Consider the following 10,630-nt stretch of genomic DNA (forward strand, 5'->3'; position numbering starts at 1 on the left):
TCTTCCAAATTGCTCTCAAACCCCATGAATGTCCTCCTTTGAATTTGGCTGGGCTTGACTTACTCTTTTATAAACTCTGAAATTAGACATAAAAAAACTGCTTAGGAGTATCCCAACGTAAATAGAAATTCAATTTAAGAATACACATTAATTCCTATGATTTCTATTCACATTTAAGTATTTTAGTCCAATAATAGGGTATATAGAGTGCACTTTCGCACACTCATCACACCCCCCAACTTACTCCTTGCTAGTCCCTAGCAATTTTCATGTCAAAACAACGAAACAGACCAAAGAAAATCACACATAAAGGCCATCAAGTGACACTTTCCAGATTCACATATCAAAACAATCTAAGGAATCCAATAACCCATCAAGATCAATCCACCTATAGCAATCCACAGAGTGTGTGTGTGTTCTCCAAGCCATAACCATAGTACCACTAACCTTGACACATGCAACATCAAGAACATCTTAAGCAAAAGGTTCAACTCCATAACTCACGGGTATAATAGTGTTTCGTGTAAGGGCTCTCTCTATGGAGTTGACAATGGGTGTATATACACTCTCATGGAAAATTAGGCAATTATGTACAAGCAAGAAGCAAACATTGATCTTATGATAGGAACACTAACAAATGAGACTTCCATCAATTTTTTCAACAGCTTATTTAGGATCAGAATGGTCAACACAAAAGGCTGTAATGTGGCTTGGTTTTGGGGTTATATGAAAAAAAAAGGATGAAAGGGATTCAAAAACTTCCAAGTACATACAAATGGAATTTTATTAAATATCTCAATAGACCACACTTCTCACTTAATAATGCTTTTCCTTCTTCTTCCTTTTTTTTTTTTTGTCAACAATTTGATGGACAAACACATGCCACTTTTATATTCTTTCCATCTATACCAACTTTTTTTTTTTTTTGTTGGAGCTCACTCAATTGAACACTTTGCAACTTGTACTCTTCTCTTTTTTTTTTAATTGAAAATGATAAAATTAAAGAAAGAAAATACAAATTCCACACCTAGTATACACTTGGAAGTAAAAAGGGTAAAAAAATCTGTGTATAGGTTATACTCCAATGTTGAGAGGCATGGATGATATGGGCATATGAAAAGAAAAAGCTACAAGTGTTTTATTGGCTCAAAGTTGGCTACTAGGGGTCTATGATGGAAAGGATAGCTTGAAAGGCTCAAACGTTAATCCTAAGTTGACCTTCGTCATATCCCAAGTATATCCACCATTGTACTGCAAACCATGTAATGATATTCTCAAAAGAAGTGCCCAATTCAACAGATCAATGAACGCTTATCACAATTTACTGCATTTGTATGCTCTCAATCCTCTCCAAACTCACATGAAAACTTAAGCAAAAGAGTTCTCTAGCTACATGTGTCAAACCACCATCTTACCACAAAACTTGGATAAGTGCATTAAGGATTCTGTGAATGTTTCAGCAAAAAATGATCTGCTGGGTTTGGTGAATTCACGAAGATGGCTATGAATGAGAATGAGTACACATGTGAAAATGATGCACATGTGATGCAAATTAAAAAAAAAATTGACACATGAAAATATGCCACAGAGTTCCAACAAGCATTTTAAAAACTGAATTTGCACCACCACCCCCCAACTTAAATGAAACATTGTCCTCAATGTTTAAGAATCAAAATTGAATGGGGAGTAACTGAAAATGGTAGAATACACCTGATGAGTGATGTGGGTAGCTCCCTAAACACCAAAGATGGTAATCTGAAATAACGAAATGAAACTATCCTGCAATCTAAAACAAAGAAAACAACAGCAAACAAAAAGGAAAAGAAAGAAAATAAGAAAAAACAAAAACAAAACAAAGCAAAACAAAATTAATAAAGAAACACATACCTTGGTGGTGTGGTCAAGGTTGATAGATTGGATCCACAAGTGGAATGTCTTCCACTTCCGGAACTTGCCTATCAATTAAAATTTTAAGGCGTTGACCATTTACTTTAAAGATCTGACCATCCTTAGAATCTTCTATTTCTACCGCCCCATTTACAAAAACATTCCTTACTAAAAAGGGGCCAATCCACCTAGACCGAAGTTTTCCTGGGTGCTTATGGAGTCTAGAATCATATAAAAACACTCGATCATTAAGCTTAAACGTTTTTCTCAATATATTTTTATCATGAAACGTTTTCATTTTAGCCTTATAGATTCTAGAGCTCTCATAAGCATCATTTCTCAACTCCTCTAACTCGGTCAACTGAAATTTTCTAAGCTTACCTGCTTCTCCCATATCAAAATTGAAATGCTTGATTGCCCAATAAGCTCGATGCTCGAGCTCCACAGGTAAGTGGCAAGGCTTCCCAAAAACAAGCCTATAAGGTGACATACCTAAGGGAGTTTTGAAAGCTGTACAATAGGCCCAAAGCACATCAACTAGTCTTAAAGACCAATCTTTGGGATCTGGATTGACCGTTTTTTCTAAAATTTGCTTAATTTCCCTATTTGCAAGTTCTACCTGTCCACTTGTCTGGGGATGGTAGGCAGTAGAGATCTTATGTACCACCCCATATTTTTTCATTAAAGCCTCAAAAGAACGGTTGCAAAAATGTGTACCCCGATCACTAATGATAGCACGTGGTGTACCAAATCGAGATAACACATTCTCTTTGAGAAATTTGATTACCGTCCTATTATCATTGCTCCTGCAAGCTGCTGCCTCTACTCATTTTGACACATAATCTACTGCCACAATAATATATTGATATCCAAAAGAAGGAGGAAATGGTCCCATAAAATCAATGCCCCAACAATCAAAAATTTCAATCACTAAAATTGGGTTTAAGGGCATCATATTACGACGGGATATAACTCCTAACTTTTGACACTTTTCACATGAGTGACAATAGATGTTTGCATCCTTAAATATGGTGGGCCAATAAAATCCACACTGCAAAATTTTTGCAGCGGTTTTCTTCATTGAAAAGTGGCCCCCACAAGCTTGAGAGTGACAAAATTCCAAGACGCTAGCAATCTCTTCATCAGGGATGCAACGCCTTAAAATTTGGTCAGGGCAGTATTTGAAAAGAAAAGGATCATCCCAATAGAAATTACGTACCTCAGTTATGAACTTCCTCTTGTCCTGAGCACTCCAATCCACCGGTATCTCACCTGCAGCCAAATAATTCACAATATGAGCAAACCATGGTAGAGAAGTAATAGATAGTAAATGCTCATCGGGAAAATCATCCCTAATTGGCAGGTGGTCAGAAGTGTCCTCAAATGTGAGCCTCGAGAGATGGTCAGCCACTACGTTCTCCACTCCTTTCTTGTCTTTGATGGTGATGTCAAATTCCTGCAAAAGTAAAATCCATCGTATTAATCGTGCCTTAGCATCCTTCTTTGTAAGAAGGTACTTAAGGGCTGCATGATCCGTAAAAATAATAATAGGAGAACCAATCACGTAAGCACGAAACTTATCCAAAGCAAACACTACAGCTAGCAACTCTTTTTCAGTGGTGGAGTAATTCATCTGAGCACTATTTAGAGTTCTACTAGCATAGTAAATGACAAAAGGCTTTCCCTCCCTTCGCTGTCCAAGTACAGCACCTACAGCTAAATCACTTGCATCACACATAATCTCAAGAGGTAAAGTCCAATCAGGTGGCTGCATTATGGGTGCTGAGGTAAGCTTGCCAATTAGCGTTTTAAAGGCCTCTTGACAATCTTGTGTCCACTCAAATGGGGCATCTTTAGCTAGGAGGTCACATAGTGGTCTAGATATGGTGAAAAAATTCTGTATGAACCTCCTATAAAAGCCCGCATGACCAAGAAAGGATCTCACGTCCTTTACTGTCTTAGGTGTAGGCAACTTAGAGATTAATTCAATCTTAGATTGATCTACCTCTATCCCCCTAGAAGAAATAGTATGCCCTAACACAATACCTGAAGGTACCATAAAGTGGCATTTTTCCCAATTCAAAACCAATTCCTTCTCCTCACAGCGAGTCAACACCCTCTCTAAATTCAATAAGCATGCATCAAAAGTAGATCCAAAAACAGTCAAGTCATCCATAAAAACTTCCATGCAATTTTCAACCATGTCACTAAAAATGCTCATCATGCAACGTTGAAAAGTAGCAGGTGCATTACACAATCCAAATGGCATTCTACGAAAAGCATAAGTACCAAAAGAACAAGTGAAAGTGGTTTTATCCTGGTCTTCTAATGCAATTTCAATTTGATAATAACCAGAATAACCATCCAAGAAACAATAGAAAGGATGACCAGCCACACGCTCAAGAATTTGATCAATAAAAGGGAGAGGAAAATGGTCTTTCCGGGTGGCAGCATTCAATTTTCTATAATCAATGCACATCCGCCACCCAGTCACAAGTTTTGTAGGGACTAGCTCTCCTAGGTCATTCTTCACCACAGTAACACTTGACTTCTTAGGAACAACCTGTGTAGGACTTACCCATTTACTATCAGCAATAGGATATATGATTCCTACATCTAATAGTTTCAACACTTCATTTTTCACCACTTCTTTCATAGTAGGATTAAGCCTACGCTGGGGGTCTCTACGAGGGCTAGTTCCTTCCTCCAAATTAATTTTATGAGAACAGACCAGGGGACTAACACCTTTTATATCAGCAATGCTCCAACCTAAGGCTGACTTATGCTCACTTAGGATCCGAATTAATTTCTCACCTTGAAACTCAGACAATTCAGATGAGATAATAACAGGAAAAGTATCACCTGGACCAAGGAAAACATGCTTTAAACCCTTAGGCAGAGGTTTCAGTTCAACTTTGGGTGCTTCCACACTTGAAGGAATTTGCTTTTCCTCTCTCTCAGGCAACTCCTCAAACTTCGGTTGCCAGGCCCGAGTGCCATAATCCTGAGTTCTATCAAAGATAGCACAAATATCAACTACATCAGATGGATTACTGATAGAATCAAACTCAGAATTAACAAGAAAATACTCAAGGGGGTCAAAATCATGAGCTATAGAAACTCCCTTTTCTATGAGTGAGTCAATCATGTATGTCTGGTGGCTCTCGTCATCATCTTCTGGCTGTCTTGCAATATGGAAGATATTCACCTCGAGATTCGTGTTTCCAAAAGAAAGCTTCATGAGCCCATTCCTGCAATTAATAAGAGCATTAGCAGTGGCAAGGAAAGGCCTACCTAAAATCACAGGAATTTTAGAAGTAGTATCAACAACAGAGCTAGTGTCAAGGATTAGGAAATCAACAGGATAATAAAATTTATCAATTTGAATTAGAACATCCTCTACCACACCCCAGGGTACTTTGACTTAACGGTCAGCCAATTGTAATACCACAGTGGTTGATTTGATTTCTCCCAACCCCAACTGCAAATAAATAGAATATGGCATTAGATTCACGCTAGCTCCTAAATCTAGCAAAGCTTGCCCAAACTCATGATTTCCAATGCTGCATGCAATGGTTGGGCAACCAGGATCCTTGTACTTGGGAGGAATCCGCTGCTCAATTAGAGCACTAACTTGCTCTGTCAGAAATGCTGTCTTCTTAACATGGTGCTTCCTCTTGACTGTACACAAATCTTTAAGAACTTTTGCGTAAGTAGGAACTTGTTTAATAACATGCAAAAGAGGGAGGTTAATTTTTACCTGCTTGAGATTCTCCAAGATTTCATTGTTAGGATCCAAAGTTCGCTTATTCAGTTTTAAAGCTTGAGGAAATGGTACCTTAACTGGGCTCTTTATTACCTCGGCTTCTTTGGGCAGCTCGGCACCATTATTGCTTTGATCCTCTTCCACATCCTCTGATTTGTTCGTTGTTGGGATGTGTAATGACTTACCACTTCGTGTCACAATGGCATTCGCATCCTCCAAATTCTCTTGTGCCATGTGTTGACCATGGGGTACGGATTGAGCTTGAGAAGGAAACTTACCTCGCTCATTCATACTCAAGGAGCTCATCAATTTGGACACTTGGCTTTTTATCTCCTTATTTTCTTCAACAACCTGCGTAATCAAATATTCAAACTTTTGGTTAGTCTTACCTTGTGCCTCAATAAAAGCATGTAAAGTATCTTCTAAGGGGCTCCTAGAAGATGAAGGTGCATGATATGGTGTAGGATATGATCTGGGGGGTTGTGCAGGTGGCTGGTTTTCAGACTTCCAGCTAAAATTGGGGTGATTATGCCACGCCGGATTATAGGTGTCAGAGAAATGTGTAAAAGGCTTATTGTACATACCTAAGGCATTACATTGTTCCTCATATATTCCTCTCATCTCAGCCAATGTGGGACACTCTTGGGCAAGGTGATCTACCCCACCACACACAAAACATGGTCCAAAAGACTCTGCATGATTAGCCACGTGTGTTGGCTTTAAGTCCTTAGTCTTCAACGCCTCTAGCTCTCTAGTGAGCATCTCAACCTTAGCTTTTAGGTTATCTTCTTCCCTGAGATGGTAAATTCCACCACCATTTAGGTTTCCTGCAGATCGTGACCTATTTGTGCTCTCAGTAGCACTAGGTCCAGTCCAAGTGTGAGCTTTTTCAGCAAGCTCATTGAGGTATTCTATGGCTTCATCAGGATCTTTCTGTAAGAACTCACCATTACACATCATCTCCACAAATTGACGCTCTCTAGATGTAAGTCCCTCATAAAAATAGCTCACTAAGCGCCAATTCTCATACCCATGGTGAGGACACATACTCAATAGCTCCTTAAATCTCTCCCAAGACTGATACAAAGTCTCACTGTCCTTTTGTACAAAGGTGGAGATTTGTCTTTTTAAAGCATTGGTCTTATGTTGGGGAAACTATTTATTAAAAAAGACCTGAGTCATCTCATTCCATGACCCAATAGATCGTGGTCTCAAAGAGTATAGCCAACTCTTAGCTCTATCCTTCAAAGAGAAAGGAAAGAACTTAAGTCTCACAATGTCATCAGTTGCATTTTGACTATGAAAAGTCGCAACTACTTCCTCAAACTCCCTAATGTGCACATATGGATTTTCATTTTCCAAGCCATGAAAAGTAGGGAGTAACTGTATCATCCCTGTTTTAAAATCCAATTGGCGAATATTAGCTGGAAACATGATGCATGATGGTGTGGCTGTGCGTGTAGGGTGGAGGTAATCCTGAAGGGTCCTAGTGGGTTGATCTTCATGTTCACTCATTTTCTCAAAATTAGAAGAATTATCAAACAAATGATCAGAAAAATTAAACTCTGACTCTAACACAGGTCTACAAGCAAACCGACCCAAGGCGTCTCTATACCTGTGCATGCAAGGTAGAGAAAAACCCAACACTAAAAAAAAAACTACAAAAAGAAAAAGAAAATAAAAAAAAGATGTAGCAAGCTAAAATAGGGAACGAAGTTACCACCTTTACAAACTGTTGAAAAGAAAAACTATCTTACAATTCTTCTACCGTCTCCCCGGCAAAGGCGCCAAAATTTGATTACGCCCAAAGAATAACACGGTATTTGTAGCACAGCTTTGGGGTGTCGATTCCACAGTAGGGGTGGCAATATATCATACGACCCGTTAACCCAACACGAACACGACACGATAATAACGGGTTAGGGTTTAGTCTTAATGAGTTCGGGTCAAAACGGGTTGACCCGTTAAGACACGATTGCTTAACGGGTTGATAACGAGTTACCCGTTTTGACTCGTTATAACCCGTTATGACACGTTAAGAAAGTTAAAGTTACAATTATACCCTTATATCTAAAAATAAAATTGTTAGAATTTCAATTTCGATATTTTTATTATTTGGATTGTAGTTTTGGACTTATAATTAGTTTTATAATTTTTATAGATATTGTAATTTTAACATTTATATAAAATTATGCTAAATTTAATCAGGTTAAAAAGGTTAATTTCAAGCCTATTCAACCCATTTATATAAATAGTTTAAAATGAGTTGTATTGTGTCGTATTAACCTATTTCGTAATATTTTCTTAATTTATTTTTTTACTTATAAAAAAAACATATTTCGTAATACTTATTAATGGGTCAAAACGGGTTGACACGACACGACCCGTTATGTTAATGGGTCGTGTTAGGGTTTGAGATTTTGACACGATAAGCTTAACGGGTCGGGTTAGGGTTGACCTATATGACCCGTTAAAACGATTTGACACGACACGAACACGACCCGTTAATACGATTTGACACCCCTATTCCACAGGGAGACAAATTAAAAGAATAGCAAGAGGAACAAAGAAACTAAAAAAAAAATATTAAATAAGTAATAGAGAACAAAGATTAATTTTAAATGTAAATTCAAGTGAAGCAAAGTGATTAACAGAAAAAGTACTCAAATTTAACAAACAGTAGAGCGTTAGGAATCCCTTGCACAAATCTGGTATTTTAATTATTCTTAATTCATTGGATAACTCAATTAGGAACTCAATTCCCGCAATTCCCAATCGGAAGGTATAGATTTATAAACCAGACTTAAATCAAATGTAACCCTTTGAAAAAAACATTCACCACTTTTAAAAAACGTGAATTACTACCCCTATTGATAAAATCCAATGACGACAATATACTCAGGAAGCGATATTGCAGCAAAAAACTAAATCAATATAGATAAATAATTGATCCAAACATAATCAAAGAACTAATCCATTCAATAGAAAAAGCACGACTGAATCCATAAACACAATAAATTCTATGATTATTCGGAGAAGAAAACATCAACGATAAATTGAGAATGATAAAACAAAAGAGTTTTAGCAATTGAAAATCAAATACATGAATTAAGAATAAATTAGAAATACCATCTAATGTGCAAGTTCATCCCTAACCCTACTTGAGAATTTAGTTACCCATAAATATAATGAACAACAAAAATCTCCAGAGAAAACTGAAGCGAACGGTGGCCATGGAAGTGATTTTCTCCTCTCTTCAAATCTGCCTCTTGTGCCTCTGCCTCCCCTCCATTTCGTGCTAATGATATGCTTATATAGGGTAAGAAAGAAACCCTAATGTCCTCTTGATTTCCGCATAAAAAAATTGCCTAAATTTTAGGACTTACCTTGGCAGCCACGTACAGCCTTCAGGAGTTCGAATTTGAAAATCCTTAAGAGACAAAGTTATAGCCCTTTAAGATATCTTTCCAATTCATCAAGAATCGCATCAATCCGATATATGAGTAAAAAGATACAGTCAAAAGACTAAAGTATGTCCAGACTGTCTCCTAGCGAATTTCGGACTTGAACTTCTTGTGGTTTCATTTTGTGATTTTTTTCTTTTTCTTTTCTTCCAAATTGCTCTCAAACCCCATGAATGTCCTCCTTTGAATTTGGCTGGGCTTGACTTGCTCTTTTATAAACTCTAAAATTAGACATAAAAAAACTGCTTAGGAGTATCCCAACGTAAACAGAAATTCAATTTAAGAATACACATTAATTCCTATGATTTCTATTCACATTTTAGTATTTTAGTCCAATAATAGGGTATATAGAGTGCACTTTCGCACACTCATCAATGCACAACCCCTATGATGAAAGGCTCAAGAAAAAGTTTTGGATTTTTCAACACTTCTTTATTCCCTTTTTTTTTTCTTGGACAATTTTTTTTTTCTTTTCTTCTCTTTTCTCAACAATTCAACCACAAACAGAAATATTCAATTGGAATAATCAAACAATTGAATTCAAACACATAAAAATTGACAAGGAAATAGAAGGGAATCACTAGAACCAAAGAAATTTCAACCATAAATGGGCAAATTTTCACAGCCCTAAGAAAAACGAATTTCTGCACGTTTTTTTTTTTGGGAACCCTAGAACAATGAAGCTCTAGAATTAAAGATGCAATAAACAAAAGATAGAATTAGACCTGAATGGAAATCTTGCTCTGAATACCAAATAATATGAACCCGCAGGAAGAGAATCTCTTGAACCTACAATCAATTTGAAAACTCACCCCAGAACGCCAAACTCAAGTCTATGGATGGAGAATTTAGACCTGTTGAGAACTCGTTTCAAGAACCAAGATTATATTAAAATCTAGACCCGTTGAAATCCCGTCTCAAGAACCCAAATTACGAGGAGGAACGCCACAAAAGTTATGATTTACCTTTGATAAGTTCAAGAGTTCAATTAAGAACAAGAGGAGAAAACTCACTCACAATTAAAATTCGAAATAAAATGTCTGTCTTGAAATAGCTGGTTAAATCCTTTAAGTACCCTCCCCAAAATATGATAAAACTTTAGACTAAAATTTGAGACCCTTTCTCTAAAAAATGCCCTTAGTGAACAGTAGCCGCGGGTACTGTAGCGTGAACAATGTTATGCTACAGTACTTCTAAACCCTTGTTCAAATAAATAAGACATATGCGGGCTAAGCATCCTTAAGCCCACTTATTCAAAACTATTAATAAAAATCCTTTAAACAAATTGAAAGCCTTAATATCTAAAGACCATATTTCTAAGTCAAGTCTTCCACAGCTTAGATCAAGTGGATCAAAGCTAGTTCTTTTTCTTTCAAGCCTATCTTGAGTGTTGGGCTGTTGCTAGCTTCTTCCCAAGTGGTTGGTACTAATCCTTGCATTGCTTCCTTGATCTTCTTGGCTCTCGATCTTGTAATTGGCCCATCTGGAACTTGCAAAGGATCTTTAAGAGTAG

General features: G+C 37.2%; 1 non-coding gene across 1 annotated transcript; it reads left to right on the forward strand.

Annotated features, from left to right (window-relative positions):
• Window positions 1-6,680: 6,680 nt before the first annotated feature.
• Window positions 6,681-6,788, forward strand: LOC122299980. Its single transcript, XR_006239831.1, has one exon. It is a non-coding gene; the product is annotated as a small nucleolar RNA R71 (small nucleolar RNA).
• Window positions 6,789-10,630: the final 3,842 nt, after the last annotated feature.

This window comes from Carya illinoinensis, chromosome 16 (assembly GCF_018687715.1).
Source record: "Carya illinoinensis cultivar Pawnee chromosome 16, C.illinoinensisPawnee_v1, whole genome shotgun sequence".
Lineage (NCBI taxonomy): Eukaryota > Viridiplantae > Streptophyta > Magnoliopsida > Fagales > Juglandaceae > Carya > Carya illinoinensis.